The following is a 15918-nucleotide window of genomic DNA, read 5'->3' as shown; positions in this document are numbered from 1 at the left end:
GAGGGCCTTTCCTCGGTTTTCACGCTGACGTGCAGGATTTTCACGTGCCAAATCACTCCGTACCAAGCTGGCCACGCGTACGCACACGGAATACCACGCTCCTGCCCGGAAGGCCGAACTACTGCCCCCCAGAGCCCCGAGCACGCTCCCACCTGCTGCTGCCTGACTGCCTGCTGCCCCTGCACTGCTGGGGGGTGGGGGTGGTGGGAGACATGGATGGGGGCCTGGTGGAGGGTGCCCCTGGTGGCGGGGGGGTGGGGGTGATAGGGGACATGAGTGGGGGCCTGGTGGAGGGTGCCCCTGCACTGCTGGGGGGTGGGGGTGATAGGGGACATGGGTGGGGGCCTGGTGGAGGGTGCCCCTGCACTGCTGGGGGGTGGGGGTGGTGGGAGACATGAGTGGGGGCCTGGTGGAGGGTGCCCCTGGATGCTGGGGGGTGGGGGTGGTGGGAGACATGAGTGGGGGCCTGGTGGAGGGTGCCCCTGCACTGCTGGGGGGTGGGGGTGGTGGGAGACATGGGTGGGGGCCTGGTGGAGGGTGCCCCTGGATGCTGGGGGGTGGGGGTGGTGGGAGACATGAGTGGGAGCCTGGTGGAGGGTGCCCCTGGTGGCGGGGGGGTGGGGGTGATAGGGGACATGAGTGGGGGCCTGGTGGAGGCTGCCCCTGCACTGCTGGGGGGTGGGGGTGGTGGGAGACATGGATGGGGGCCTGGTGGAGGGTGCCCCTGGTGGCGGGGGGGTGGGGGTGATAGGGGACATGAGTGGGGGCCTGGTGGAGGCTGCCCCTGCACTGCTGGGGGGTGGGGGTGGTGGGAGACATGGATGGGGGCCTGGTGGAGGGTGCCCCTGGTGGCGGGAGGGTGGGGGTGATAGGGGACATGAGTGGGGGCCTGGTGGAGGGTGCCCCTGCACTGCTGGGGGGTGGGGGTGGTGGGAGACATGGGTGGGGGCCTGGTAGAAGGTGGGGGTGGTGAGAGACATGGGTGGGGGCCTGGTGGAGGGTGCCCCTGGATGCTGGGGGGTGGGGGTGGTGGGAGACATGAGTGGGGGCCTGGTGGAGGCTGCCCCTGCACTGCTGGGGGGTGGGGGTGTTGGGAGACATGGGTGGGGGCCTGGTGGAGGCTGCCCCTGCACTGCTGGGGGGTGGGGGTGCAGGGGGACATGAGCAGGTGTGCAGGGTAGTCCCCTGTTTTGTGGGCTGCCTGCAGGGGCCGTGGAGGGTGTACAGGGAACACCTGTGAGGACCCACCCAGCCTAATTGCGTGTGATAATTCCCGCACACCCCTGTAATACACGTACCTGGCCAAATCGCATGTGAGAATTCCCGTGCACCCCTGTAATGCACGTACCCAGCCGAATCGCGTGTAGAACTTCCCTTGTACCCCTGTAATACACGTACCCAGCCAAATCGCGTGTGATAATTCCCACGTACCCCTGTAATACACGTACCCTGGCCAATCGCGTGTAGAACTTCCCACGCACCCCTGTAATACACGTACCAAGCCAAATCGCGTGTGATAATTCCCGCGCACCCCTGTAATACACGTACCTGGCCAAATCGCATGTGAGAATTCCCGCGCACCCCTGTAATACACGTACCCAGCCGAATCGCGTGTAGAACTTCCCGTGTACCCCTGTAATACACGTACCCAGCCAAATCGCGTGTGATAATTCCTGCATACCCCTGTGATACACGTGCCCTGGCTAATCGCATGTAAAACTTCACGCGTATCCCTGTAATACACGTACCCTGGCCAATCGCGTGTAGAACTTCCCGCGTACCCCTGTAATACACGTACCCTGGCTAATCGCGTGTATAACTTCACGCGTACCCCTGATATGCACGTTACCCGCTTTGCGTTCCTTGTTTGGCAGCCCTGTAGACTGGTCCAGGGTTAGCGCAGCCCTTTGCGATGATTTAGCGATTTTGATGGCTTTTCCTTGCGTGAGGGCGTTCTTGGGGGCGTTACTGGCGCTGCTGCAGGGTCGCTGCGATACTCTGCGCCACGGCTGGTTTGGGAGCCTAAAATCCATGAATACGCTGTGCGCGGAAATCGGTTTTAGCGCACGTGCCTGGCGCAGACAATCGCACGCGGACACTCTGCGCCAGCCGCTTGCAACACTTTTCTGCGAAATTCTATGAATTACCCTGTTAGTGTTTCTGGAATAAGGCAAGAATTGGACTACTGTGCTGGAGTGTTCAAATTCACTATAAACTCACAAGAAGATCCACAAGAATTTCTAATGTACTTACGACAAGTACTGGAAAACAAAAACATACCTATGAATGAAATCTTCCAGATTTCATACATGTGGAAACATACATGCACTCTCTGCAGCCATGTGGCACATGAACAAGTCCCTAATGAACGCTTCGTGTATGTATCCATACCTACGTGTGAATCCATTCCATTTCAGCAACTTGTACAAAATGCAAACCATGGCAGATCATGTACTACCTGCAATTCAGATAATCGCTCCACCTTACAAATACAGACACATAGTAAATACATAATAGTAATGCTTTTACCTTATGTGGGATGTTTTTACCCATGCATCCGAGCCCTACCACAAAAACTGTGCAGTACTGGCATGGAAAACATCATGATGGCCAGAACTTCCCAGAAAATGCACAGGGAAATACATGAAGAATAGGCTGCCACCATTTTTGCCTATGTTGTGAGCACAGAAGGGCACAGAGCCTAAAACCATTGTAAAATGGGCAATGCTGATAGCCAAAAGCAACCCATAACTGGTGGGAATTTGTTTTCTTCAGGTCAAACATGGCTAATTTATGGGCACAAAATTAACTTACTGCAGAACTACACCAATGCCATTTGTTGAACCTGGACAATATACTTCCATGTAATATCTCTTGTTTGTAATGCTTGAATTCAAGACTGATCCAAAAAAATGCATGCAGTACCCGCTTTTGACTGAGGGTGGCGCTAGCGGTCTAAACTCTGACAGGGAAACTGCATGTCAGGAGTTGCAGGAGAGGCCTTTACATCAAAGGCTGGGAGTTAATTAAAATCTTAACCACATGCTGTTCCCAGAAGACAATCTGATTTAATTAACAGGCCAAAGGCTGGGAAATCTCTCACCTCCAGAGATTCACACCAGGAGTTAGAATCTCACATGACCTCTTGATTCATAGAAGGCAGACTGGCTGGGAGCCTCCTGGAGACCACACAATAGGCTCTTGCACTTGAATAGAATATGTTGATTTTGACTGTTTCCTGTCAACAAAGGCCTGCCTGCCAGAAGACACATGTGATCATTGACCCACCCAAGTCTTGGAGGCGGACTCCAACATTCTGAGAACTGAATTGAAAGCAAAATATATATTTTACAGAAACACTGATAACTCTTTGTAATCAAATGACAGGAATGTATAACTTTGAGAGCCTTCATTTAAAAAATGTACCTTCGATTCAAGCCCAAAACTCCAATTTTTGTGATGTTCTGGGGCAAAACCCTGCTATTTATGTATACTACAGACTCTGTGTTTAAGCTAGAGACATGGGAATTTACTGGAGTATGTATGGAAAGGCCGTGTATATGTGTATAACTTTTAATGAAGAACCAAGGTTGCATAACCCACTAAAATCGAAAATAAGTTGCCATTTTTTAATGCAAGCCCTTAGGAAGAGCAGAGTTTGAACAGAGTATACCTCATGCGATAGGTAATATGTACATGCAATGACAAACCACTATGTATTTGACAAATGTGTATTTTGATCAAATATAGATTTGTGTGCAATTTGACAGGGGAGTGTCCTTTTTGCAAGCCATTAAATGACATCATTCTGACACACAATCCTGCTCTCCAGTGAGAACGCAAAGAATTCTCCAACCTATCAGAACTCTGAAGGGGTTGGGCCTAGAAAGCTAGCCTCTCCACCCACTTTCAAAACACATAAAAAGAGACTGCTGGGACAGGTAGAGACATTCAATTCCATTTGCTGTGGAGCATGCTGACCTACGACTTCACATCCAGAGATCCTACACTTAGACTTCCAAGCTAAACAGAGACTACAGAACTTTGAACCAAGAAGGCCCACTGCAAGCAAAAGTATTTGTCAGAAGGCCCAAAAATCATTTGCAGACTATTCACAGCCGGACCCAGGTGTTGATTCTGGCCTGAAACCCTGTGCCAGAAAGATCCAGAAGCAGTGCTGTACCCAGAGAAAGCAGAGCAGTATCCAGAACCAGAGGCCAGAGATCCAGAGTGACCCAGACCGCTGTTAGCAGAACCAGAGAGCTGACCCAGATCACTGTGAAGTTCCGAGACCAGAACCGGAGTCCAGTCCAAAACCTGACCAGATCCGTGGGGAGGCCTATTTCAAAATATATTGAGAGTACCTAGCAGAACTGTGCAGAACCAATCTCTTAGTTAAAATAATATAATTCAATCTATTTTAAATCTAACCAGAACTGCCTCCTAGCTGTCACCTGTCATTTTCTAGCTGCAAGCTGTAACCTGTCGCTTTGAACTTTTAAAATTTCAAATCCGAAAAACTACCTTTATTTAATCGTCCGTATCTCTGGAACCGTTAGAATCTCAGCTTTTCAACAAGCTTAGAACCGACTTGCTACTCCTTATACTTCTGCCGTAATCACGCGATTTGCGATTTGGCCCGATTTCTTTACTTGTAAAAAGATAGCTGCTTTTGCCTGAACTGCTAAATTTCGTTTGCCTCTTAGGAACCATCCCTGAATCATTGCTAGAGTGAGCCTGAACTCATATTGACTAGATTCCACTCACCCTGAACCTCCTGAAGGGAATTAAAAGCATTTTCAGCATATTTCTCACTGCATTGTCACCATATTCAAAGCATTTTGCCTGTGTTTCAAAACTCCTATGTGTTGTATAAGCTGCTGGGGGGTGAATTGTCCAAGAAAGTGATGACATTGTCTTTTGCTGAAACCCTATCAAGTTATTTTCTGTACTGCATTTTCATTCCACATGGCATCCATTTGAAACCATAAAAGTATTGTTGCTATCTTATCCATCCTATAACCACTCATCATTGATTATAAAGAAGTGTGCTAGTGCCAGACTATCCATTATTGATTACTGCTCAGATTAAGTGTGATATTCAATTATTAATTTATTATAAAGTGTGATATATATATATATATATATATATATATATTGTTTAAATTCTCAAATAAACCTTTTAAACTTGCAAAACAGAACTACTTCTTGGCTCAGTGGGGTCAGGGGGATTCCAAGAGAGGGGTGTTATATAGGGGTAGTCATCCAGAACTCATGAACTGGACATAAAGATATATCAATAAGGGTTTCTATTCAGTATCCCAGACTAGGCATTGAATCCTCTTACACTTACAATGCAGATGGTACCAAAAACAACTGATACTAGCATTACTTTAAAACAAAGATTACCAGCAAATCTTGTTAACACTTATTTAATATTCTTAAAACCAAAATTTTATAACTAATCTGTGCATAAACATTAACAAAACCTCAATTTCAAAACTATAAACAGTTAGAATATGCCAACAGTTATCTAACTGCCCCAAGATTCTGCAACAAGCATACAGATAAATGAATACCACTAAAATGTAAAAAGAATTAAACAGTTAGAATGTGCCAACAGGTATCTAACTGCCCCAAAATTCAGCAACAAGCAAACCGATAAATAAATACCACTAAAATCAAACAAGAAATATACAGTTAGAATACGCCAACAGGTATCTAACTGCCCCAGAATTCTACAACAACCCAACATATAGATGAATAGCATGAAACTAGAAATAAACAATTAGAATATGCCAACAGGTATCTAACTGCCCCAGAAATCTGCAACAAGCCAACAGATGGAAGATTAGCAAGAAACAAGAAATAAACACTGAAAACAATGAAAGAAATATATTGTACCACAACATAAAAAGGGTTATTTAAAATCCAGCATGGACTTTTTTCCCACACACCCAATGATTTAATAAACAAACACAAAAACTGACAAATTGCACAGTACACTTGTTTGAACTATAGTACTTCTAAAGTACTAAATATGAGGGTAGAAAAAATACAGAAATGTCTATTATGCAATGCAATAACCCATTATGAACTACCTACACTAACATATGATTGTTTCTTTTATCACAGAGATTGAAAAAGAATGTCTGCTCCAATTACCCATGTCATGAAAAAGCTGCATACAACCACAAAATGTCAAACAGTAAGTATATAATAAATGGACTCACAAACACTGCTACATAACACACCCATTCAAGCAAACATCTAACCATACACCACAATCCAAAATGTTTATTTCCATGGGTATATTATGCTGCAGTGCTTATTACCAAAATCTATAATCTTAACTGAATAGCCTAGCCAAAACTTTACATACAGACTCTGCAAATGAAACAGTACACAAACGTTTGGGTTGTGGATATTTGATGGGTGTTTGATTCTATGGGTGTGTTATGCTGCAGTGGTTGAGGCCAGGGCCTAGAGTCTTGGGTGCATGGCCGAAGGCCACAAACACCGCAGCATAACACACCCATGCTACCAAATATTTTTACTGTGGTATGTGGACTTCTTATAGGGGATATTAATTACAATCAATGCTCTACTAACAACCCAAAACCAACATCATAGTAAAATAAAATAGCTAGTAGTGCGCCCAGTATTTAGTATGTCCGCGGACAACCGCGATGACCGCGGACACTGCAAACACATCAAGAGCCCCTGCCACCTAAAGAAATACAGCATTTGACCCATCTCTTACTCCCCCACCCTCCCCAAGAACTCAAACACACCAACACACTCCCCAAAATTGCATTTGTGCTCAGTTCGACGCTGCGCTGATCCAATATGGCGGGCGCATCGAAACAATGTGACGCACCTCACGCCTCATCCCAACCAATCACAGAACACGTTGCGTGTCCGCGGACATGACGCAAGCCGATTAGCCAATCGGTGTCCTGTCCACGGAGTGAACAGGGAAGTGTTTCCGCAGAGCGGACACAGATATCACTAATTCTTTTAGACTTACTTTTTGGTGGTTTTAAAAAGAACTACTGGACGGATTTCCACCAAATTTACAAAAGCACGCTTTCAGGACCAAGCCGCTGCTCCTGCCGCAAATTTGGTGGAAATCCATCTAGCTGTTTGAGCTGTAGGTGTGAGCAAAGTTTTTTCTCCATTCAGTCTATGGGAAAAAAATACATTTTGGGACCCCCCCGTATAACATTGCTCCCCTTGGACCAAACCTCACCAAACTTTGCAAAACAATTCAGAATGGGGCATATACTTTCTTTGCACAGTTTGGTGAAGATTCGTCCAGGGGGAACTAAGTTATAAGCCGCCCATAAAGTGCTCTTCCTATGGGTTTAGCAACTTAACCATAACTACATGGCCACTACCGCAGGCCATGTAATCATGGCAGTTACTAGTAAATCACAAAGCTTTTGATACACAACTAGATTTTTGCCCAACGTTGACATGAAAACAAAAGGAATTGCAAATGGGAATGTCTGCTTCAGACTCCTAAACCAATCCTTAGAGAGAGGCTGGACTTGAGGGTAGAGAGAAGGGTAACTGTCCAATCCTGGTTGTGAGAATTCGTGCAGGGCATGGCCTAGTACTGAAATATTGATGGTGCCATCACTGGTATGTAAAGTGGATGCACGATGAGGAATGGACAGAGCTGCTGAAATGTACCATCTGACAGCCGCAAGGAAACATCAAAAGGAGATTTTACTGAAATTGCATCTGGGGGAGTGTTCTATTGCTGGGCAGGCCTAAAAGCTGACTGTGTCGTATGGTGAAGAGCATAGGGGCATCCTTGAGAGTGGAGTGACCCCTGCCCTGTTCTCCAAGAGGGTCCTGAAATGCAGCTGGCTTTCCTGAACTTTAAACAGAGGCTTTCAATGCGAGTAGAATTGAGCCAACAGAAACCAAAGGTGGGGGAATCTGCTTGCCTTAAATCCTTTCCCCTCATAGTGGGTGGGGCAAAACTGTGTAGATTTCTTGTTTGTTTGTTTGTTTGTTTGTTTGTTTTTAATACTTATATTGCGCACCAGACCCAAGGGTAACCGGGTGCATTTTATAAGACAGCTCAAAACTTTGTTACAAGATCACATGGCAAAAATAGCAAAAATAAAGCAACAAGAATAATATACAACAAAATATACAGGAGTATACACAAAATATACAGGAATATACAGCATGTAAAGTGTAAAAGCATGTATTTACGGTCCTAAGCAGAAATTCCTAGGCTTGAATAGATGATCTAAAATAGTCCAGGCAGTAGATGATCTAAAGTGTGTCTGCATTTTTGATCCACGTTATAAGGTTGTGTCGGAAGGTGGGGTAGGGTTGGTCAGTCTTCAAGGTGGATGGTAGGGCATTCCAGAGTTGAGCTGCTTTCACCTGAAAGCTGCAGCCACCGACTTTAGTCAGTTTGACTCTAGGTATGGATAGGTTATTGGAGTTAGCAGATCTAGTAAGTCTTGTTGGTTTTAGTTTGGTGAATCTGGCAGAGAGGTACTGCGGTGCAGCGTTGTTAAGGCATTTGTGGACCAAAGAGGCAAGCTTTAGTTGGATTTTCGCCTGAGTAGAGAGCCAGTTGTTAGCTCGTCTGAGTGCGGTGATGTGGGCTCTCCTGGGAATGCAAAGTGTTGCTCGAAGCGCGTTGTTCTGCAGAATTTGAATTCTTTTGATGACTTCCTTGTTAGCCCCAATATAGAGCGAATTGCAGTAGTCCAGTTTTGATAACACGAGCGCTCTCGCGAGTGTGATGCAGCTATCGTTTGATTGTACAATGGCATGGATAGTTTGGTGTCCAGGATGATGGTATAGACCTCCTGGCTCAGCTGCACACATCTAAGTATAATACTTCGGCTATACAGCCAGGTTCCATGAGAATGCCTTACTGACGTTCTCAGCATTGCTAGCCTCAGCCTGCAAATTCATTCTAGTTTAATTAATCTGCTGCAGAGACCTGTGAGTGATCTGTGCGAACACTAGTGGATCTACTCAGTCACCCATCCTTCGGCGGCTTATAAAAGGAGTACCATCAGTGGCATAGACAGGCTGTGGCCTTAGGGGTAACATCTACTGTCCTTTCCCCAGGGCCCCACTGGTGCCCATGACATAGATAGATAGATAGATAGATAGATAGATAGATAGATAGATAGATAGATAGATAGATAGATAGATAGATACGATAGATACGATAGACAGATAGACAGAAAAATATTGATTAAGCGCCACATATTACTGAACAAGCAAGTTTCAAGGAGCTAAAATATACAAACGAACAGATTACATTACAACAAAAAAAACAGTAATAAATACACATACAGCAAATTCCGGGCAGCAGCAGTATCCAACAGTTTTCCCTTTGTCTTATAATTTAAGAAATGAAGAAGGAAGAAGACAGATGTTTTTAAACCTTACCTTAAAACTTTTTTCGTGAACTTAGCCACCTGCACCAGCTCTTTCCCACCTGATCGAAGCACACGAACGGGGAACGTGGGGCTTTACAAACGTGCCAAGGTATTTGGGTTCCATTCCCTGAGCGATTTTCCAAATCAATGTCAGGGCTCTGTTTGGAATGAGAACCTGCATTTTTTGCCAGTGTAATAAAGTGCGGACTTAGCAATGTAATCATGTTTTTTTAGTCCTTACATCGTTCGGACTGCAGGATTTTGAACAGCCTGTACCTAGCTATATAGCTGCACAATATTGGATTCTGGATAGTGCCATTGCTTGAACCAAGGTCTTTCGTTGGGTTGCATCTAAAAAATAACCATATCGGTTTATATTGTACAGATGAACGTGAGCACTCTTCACGATAGAAGCCACCTGAGAGGCGAAGGACATCTTACTGTCGATCAACACCTTCACAGGTTTCTCACTACCTCAACTGGAACAGGAGGAGTCCCTAGACTAGCAGGCCACATAGAAGGCACAGAAATCTCCTTCGAGTTCCCCCGAATTAAGAGCTCTGCTTTTTTTGTATAGCTCAGCTGTGTTCAGTGTGCTTCCTGGCATCTGATAAGGGTTCATATTTGCTTGTTGGATGCACACATTTATTTCTGGCATCTGAACATGGCCTAGCAGGGAGACCCATAAAGCTTAAGGAGGGAAAATGATATAATCTAGCATATATATATATATATATATATATATATATAATTATTATTATTATTTTTATGTTGTATTTTATGTAAAATCGTGTTAAGCACACTGTGCTGTTTGCCTGTGTCAGAAATATGTTTCTGTCTTAAAACCAAGGTAAGCAATTTAGCAGAACCTCAGATTGTCCCATTCCAGTTGTTAAATAATCAAAAAGCATTATCTTTTAGTCTCCACTCATATAGAATTCAACTTGTAGAAAGGTATTTATAAACTAAATCTGAATCTACCAGTTCATGTGCTTACGATGCCAGGAATTTCAGAAATATGATTTGGGAAGTCTTTTCAGCATACTTTTTATATTTTGAATCGAGTAGTTGGGTCAACAAAGTTACTCGCTTTAGAATGCTCTTACGCATCGACTATTTTGCATGCAGACTACTGTTCGGCGGAAGAAAAAAACAATAGAACACACCTAGTTAGCAAGCTGTGGAGTTCTGCACACAAATCGATGAGACAGAGAGCTTGGGAGGTTAAGGGTGGGAGGTGGGGTGGAGGGCGAGGCCAGTTTAGTGGTGTTGTCCCATGTGTTATGTTCACACATATTTAGATCCCCAGAGAGCGTTGTGGAATTTTCATGCATATGTTCGAATTCTGAAACTGTCCTTTCTGCCTTTCACCCATACGCTATCGATAAAAGGAGTACAATTTACTTGAGTAATTGTAACATCTGTTATTTACAATGCAATGGAGATAGCCTATAAAACCTGAATCTTCGGCATGGTCACGGGAGCTTGCAAAAGAAAACACTCCAATAAAATAAATACGGCCCTCTTAGTTTACGCGGACTCCTGCCCTGGGTCCAGGTGTAGATGGCGCAGGCCCACCCTGTAGTCACACCATTGGTTATGATAGTAGTGGCACTGTTAAAAACGCTATAAAGCACATCAACGTCGCAGGAGGGGCAGAGCGTGCTTTACATGTTGAGCTATTGTTCGGCTCAGCGCTCTCCTTCCCTGAGTCACTACATGCTTAGCGGGGGCATCCTAACGCCATTCACCTCTCCCCCACTGCACGCCCAACACCCAACCAACCAGTAGCCCCGGTATTGTGTAGGCCGGCACCTCCCCCCCCAGCCGCTCCTCCCCGGTCCCGCCCCCCACCCTCTCTCCCGTGCCGGCCTTCCCTCCTCCACATTCCCTGTGCACGCAATAATAGGCGGAGACAAGTTGTACGATTGGAAATGTTAATGCCACAGCAGCTTTATTTTGCATAAAGTCTTGGAGTTATCTTACATGCGATCCGTAATTCACCACACCACAGGTTCTTCTACTCCGTGTGAGGTTACCTAGGGTCGCCCCCCACCCCCTCCCCGTCGGCGTCGTGTAGACGCCTCTGGGGTACCCCGGCCCTGTCTATCTTCTCTCTACCCCGTGTTCATCTGTCGTTGATTGCCGCTTGCCCCCATCCATATCGTTTGTTTCTCCTCTTAACTTTGGTCCATTGACCCAAAATGCAGCTCTGCCCGCCCCCTCCCCTCTCTGCGTCCCCCAGGTCCCCTTCTATCTAACGCAGGCCGCCCCTTGGCGCCTTGCGACTGGCAAGTTCCTATACAGACACCACCGACAGTGTCCCAACATCACATACATACACCGGGCCGGCCCCGACCTCCGGTGCCGACCCACCACCACTTTCTCCCTGCCTAAAAAGTCTAAAAATGCTTCTTGTGCCACACGTGGGAGGGGGGGCAGGAAGCCGGAGGAAGAGATCGTTCCTACGACGATCCTACCCTTTTGTAGGGTCTTCCCCCCCCCGGCTTCCTGTCCCCCCCCCAAACAATCCCAGGTACCCCCAGCCACTTCCGGGGCGGCCCCCTCCCCCTCGGCCCTCCCCTCCCTGCCTTCGTGAATTGGCCCCTCCCCCCGCGCCCCCGTGAGCCGCCAGAAAGCTGAGGCTCGGGGGGGGGGGGGGGGAGTCTCTGGCCCGGCAGCCCCCACTAAGGGGCGGCGCCTGCCATGCCGCGTCCCGCGGCGCATTCGCCCGCCGTTTCCTGCAGTTTTTACCATTTCGTTTCCTTAGCACTACGTCAGCGCAGAGGCGTTGCTAGGTGGGGGTGGGGCTAAGGGGGCTATAGCCCCTGGTCTTTTGGTTGTAGCCCTGGATAAAATCTCAGGAGCTACAACCAAAAAGCTAACTAGCCCCCAGTCCCGACAGTTATGAGATTAGCATAGCCCCAGGTCTTTTCCAGACCTAGCAACACCCCTGCGTCAGTGTCCTGTGAGTAGGCGCCTTCACGTCAGTGACCTTCTCTTCGGCAGAAAGCAACGTGGGGCTTGCCTTTCCACGCGATTGGTGGGCCGCTTTCTTGCTGACCACCATCGTCCATCTTGTTCATGCAGTCATGTGTCCCTCCAGGAGACCCCTCACCCTCTCTCTTAGCGAGTGTAAAGTTCTTGTGGGTGTGCAGAGTTTCTTTGCAAATCGTTCACATTCTATATATTGTAAAAGATGAGTATTATTTCATGAAGGTACACACTTTTCAAAAGGTTTGTCTTTTTTTAAACTTGCGAATCTTTCAAAGAAGCAGAAATCTTTGAGAAAGTAATTCGCGCACACATCTGCATGAGGGGGTCATCATGATTTTGGTAATAATGTTAACAATAGATGCTAATAGAAACACCGCCTGTTTTTACTTCCCATCTAATTATGGTTTAATAAGGTATTTACCACATGCGGTAGTCCAGGAATTAACATCAGAATGGTGCATCATTTTACATTCACTTAAAAATTCAGCCCCTTGTTAAGAAGATGATTTTCTTCAAGCAAAGACATATGTTAGCGAAGAGATATGCATGCCCCCACCACATAGCAAACTGGTCGCGGGTCTGGACCGCCAGACCATAGAATGAGGGACTGGTGGCTTTCCTAACTCAAAATGAAGTATGCCACCTGCTGATCAATCACAGCAGCTAAGCTGCATGATGGCCTAGAAGACATGTGCATAGAAGTGTCCAGAACGGAAAATGTGGTGTGCACTAGCATTTGTTGTGCTAGATGGAATTACCAATAAAAATACTTCGGACCCAAAAGAGACTCAAAGGTGATGGTAAAATACTTCTTTAATCTCAAGACGTAAAGCAGGGCAAATAAACACTCATTAATCCGACTCATGCAAGATGCAAGATGACACTGTCTTATCATTTATGTGTGCCTTATTTAATACTAGATGCATCATCTAAGATGTCATCCTACGTGGCAAACTTCAAAAACCTATCGAGGGGTGGTATTGGATTAGGGGTTCATGTCTACTTAAAGAAAATATGCGTGCCCGTCTGTCATTGGCGGTCTCCCTTCTGTAAAACACACCCTGAGCTACTTCTAATCACATGGTTTAGGGTATTCGTCATAGCAGATAATGAGGCAGCAGACTAATACTTTGCAACATTGTAAGTAAAAGTGCATGACAGGCTATTGTAATTGGTTGGCAACCCAACCCAACTTTGGACATTTGGCTTGTTAGCAGCAGGTACATAGAAATGAAACCCAGGTGGTTGGCAATACATCAGCTTTCCCTTTGTCTCCCAATTAGGCAACCGTCTCTCATCGGTAGGCCTCATGTCGGTCTCTTCTGTTTGAAGACTGACCTTGCCAGTCTGCACTGTCCCGGGACATTCCTGGGAGTGTAGGTACACTGCTATCTTAGCTCCAAGCCCAATGAATAGCCCTTGTTTATGAGGTCTTCGTCACGTGTTACAAGACCGTGAAAATGTCCATATCGACAGTGCTTTTCAACTCATTTGATTCAACTATTGCTGGTTGCAGTTCTCTTTTAGCCTTTAGAGATTTGCTCACTCTACCCCGTATTGACTCTATGCCTTTTAGTCATCCAATATTTGGCATCAGTAAATGTTACTCTTAATCTTTGGGAAATGTGTGCTGCCGCATGGTCTGCTCATAGACTCCCTTTGTGCTTTTCCTTCATCTCTCAAAATAGCATCCTTGGTTCAAAGCCTATGTACTCCCCTATTTCGCAAAGAAAACAGCTTCTTCATCGTCTTTCCATATTAAAACTCTGGGCTTGCATTTTAAGGTAGTTGGGTTGATTGACATGAGCCGTGGTCCAGCCGTCGTCCATCTTGTTCTGATGGTAGCCCTGAACGTTGAATATATACCTCTCATAAGCAAGCATCTATGTATTCTTTCTACCTTGCGTTTCAACGTTTTTAGAGCTATTGACCCATATACATTTCCTTCTTCTTTCTTTGCATTTGTAAATACTGCATTATGGAGTACATGTTTCTCTTAATGTTTCAGCTACATCGTCATTCTTAAGTATTTTCATATCGTCTCAGCATAGATTAATGCATCTTCGGTGGGACATTCTTTTGGTGCTATTAGACTTTGTTTAACGTACATCCATGTCACGCACCATTTTATTCATGGCTGCTTTCCGACAACTCGCCAAGGAACATCCTTCTTGATAGGTTTCCTCCACTGTGTTAACGTGCACCTATCTTCTGAATGGCTGTTTGAGTGCATATCGCTTTTCATATAGTCAACGTGGTATGTTCATGTTGCTTAAACTTGTGCATGGGTTCTCAATTGTTGTTCCTTATCCTCATTCCAATAGGGTGGGGGTCAGAGGGCGTTGACTAGGGTGAATGCGTCCAATTGGTCCTCTACAGTTGCACACTATGAAATGCACAAATAAAAGAACCAAAACAAAGTGGGTCTACTACCGAATTTTTATTTTATTTTTTTATTTTGTTTTTTACATTTGTGAAGCGCCTAAGCCCAAGGGCATCAGGGTGCTGTTGCAACCGTTTACACGCTGAGTAGTGAAAAAGGTATGAGAAAGTACTGAATGTCAAGAAACGGGAGGACCAGTATTTAGCTGCGACTGAAGGTAAGCTGGAACATGCTTCTCTTTACATTTTTGTCTTGGGCATCTTTAGACGGTTGGCTCAAATGGACCTTACTGGTCTGGTGGAAGTGGATCTTTCAATATTCTGGCATAGGTATTGTGGAGCTGTGTTGGAGAGGCATTTGTGCATGATGGAGAGAGAGTTTTGGAGATGATCCGTTCCCGGATAGGTAGCCAATGGACTTTCTTTCTGGTGTCGTGATGTGTTCTCTTCTGGAGAGGTTCAGGGCTGCTCGACGAGCATTGTTTTGGATGACCTGAAGTTTGTCCAGCTTTTGTTGTGATGTTCCAGCTAGGAGGACATTACAATAGTCCAGTTTTTCTCCGATGATAGCTCTTGCAATGTTTAGTCAACTTGCTGGCGAGAGGAAGTGTCTGACTTTGTTGTGTAGGCGGCTAATAGGCAATTGCATTCCCTTGCTTGGTGAGATGATGACATCTAGATGTACCTCACTGAGGTGGATATTGGTATCTGTATATCATCAATGAGGAAGGAGGTGAAATCCCCTATGAGTTTTTTGAGCAGAGTAGGTGAGCCCACATGCAGGATCCCTGTCTTCTCATCATTCAGGCTTAGGTGGTTGGTTACCATCCGTGTTTGGATAGTGGAGTAGATTCTGTTGATAGTCAGGGAGTCCTTTGGGTGGGAGCCAGTTAGGGGGAGGAGGATTTGGGTGTCATCAGCGTAGTTTGTGTATGAGACACCCAGAGAGTTAAAGAGGTCGAACTGGGGCTTTGTGAAGATATTGTATAAGGGAGGGGATACACAGGACACTTGAGGGACCTCATAGAGAATGGGGATGGGGGTATGCTGTTCGTGTCTGAGAAAACTCTCATGGATCTGTTGGAGAGTAAGTATGTCATCCACAATGTGG

At 45.9% G+C, this 15918-nt stretch overlaps 1 long non-coding RNA gene across 5 annotated transcripts in view; it reads left to right on the top strand.

Moving 5' to 3' along the window:
- LOC138566548 (uncharacterized) overlaps nt 1–15918 on the top strand; it is an 807988-nt gene that overhangs the window by 614425 nt on the left and 177645 nt on the right. For 4 of the 5 annotated variants that reach the window (XR_011301960.1, XR_011301959.1, XR_011301957.1 and 1 more), the window contains one exon: nt 6136–6208. The exons of the other annotated variant lie outside the window; for it this stretch is intronic. This is a non-coding gene — a long non-coding RNA (uncharacterized lncRNA). The remainder of the gene's footprint in view (nt 1–6135; nt 6209–15918) is intronic. 5 annotated transcript variants of the gene reach the window in all.

The sequence above is a fragment of the Ambystoma mexicanum genome, chromosome 2p (assembly GCF_040938575.1).
Source record: "Ambystoma mexicanum isolate Mex_15411 chromosome 2p, UKY_AmexF1_1, whole genome shotgun sequence".
Taxonomy (NCBI): domain Eukaryota; kingdom Metazoa; phylum Chordata; class Amphibia; order Caudata; family Ambystomatidae; genus Ambystoma; species Ambystoma mexicanum.
This window is presented reverse-complemented; position numbering and strand designations above follow the sequence as displayed.